Below are 703 nucleotides of genomic sequence, written 5' to 3'. Positions count from 1 at the left end.
AATCTCACGCTTAAGTCCAAGCGTGAGTGCATCATTTAGAAATCGAGTGAACAAAATAGTAAATCGAGGGAACGCAATAGTAATCGTGTGCACGTTTTAGTACAGTGAGGGAACGAATTAGTAAATCGTGCACATTAACTTTTATTTCTAGACTTAAAAATATAGTGATTCATAAAGGTTCCTGAGTGTTAACCCATTTAATCCCAAATTTTTCCCAGACATGAAAATATACAAATGATGTGTCACACAAGTGAAGAGGTGGCCGAGTGGTTAAGGCGATGGACTGCTAATCCATTGTGCTCTGCACGCGTGGGTTCAAATCCCATCCTCGTCGTTCCTTGCTCTGCTCGTTCATCTGCTCTGTGCACTTTCCTTTGTGGGAAGTCGTGGACTAATGGTTAGAGAGTCGGCCTCCCAATTGAAAGGTTGTGAGTTTGAGTCCCAGGCCGGCAGGAATTGTGGGTGGTGGGAGTGCATGTACAGTTCTCTCTCCAACTTCAATACCACGACTTAGGTGCCCTTGAGCAAGGCATCGAACCCCCAACTGCTCCCCGGGCGCCGCAGCATAAATGGCTGCCCACTGCTCCGGGTGTGTGTTCACAGTGTGTGTGTGTGTTCACTGCTCTGTGTGTGTGTGCACTTCGGATGGGTTAAAAGCAGAGCACAAATTCTGAGTATGGGTCACCATACTTGGTTGAATGTC

The 703-nt window shown here is 46.7% G+C and overlaps 1 non-coding gene across 1 annotated transcript; it reads left to right on the top strand.

The window, feature by feature from the left end:
• The first annotated feature begins 252 nt into the window (after nucleotides 1-252).
• trnas-gcu (transfer RNA serine (anticodon GCU)) lies at nucleotides 253-334 on the top strand. The gene has a single exon. It is a non-coding gene; the product is annotated as a tRNA-Ser (tRNA).
• The last annotated feature ends 369 nt before the right edge of the window (nucleotides 335-703 follow it).

Source organism: Carassius auratus, chromosome 19 (assembly GCF_003368295.1).
Source record: "Carassius auratus strain Wakin chromosome 19, ASM336829v1, whole genome shotgun sequence".
In the NCBI taxonomy this organism is placed as follows: domain Eukaryota; kingdom Metazoa; phylum Chordata; class Actinopteri; order Cypriniformes; family Cyprinidae; genus Carassius; species Carassius auratus.
This window is presented reverse-complemented; position numbering and strand designations above follow the sequence as displayed.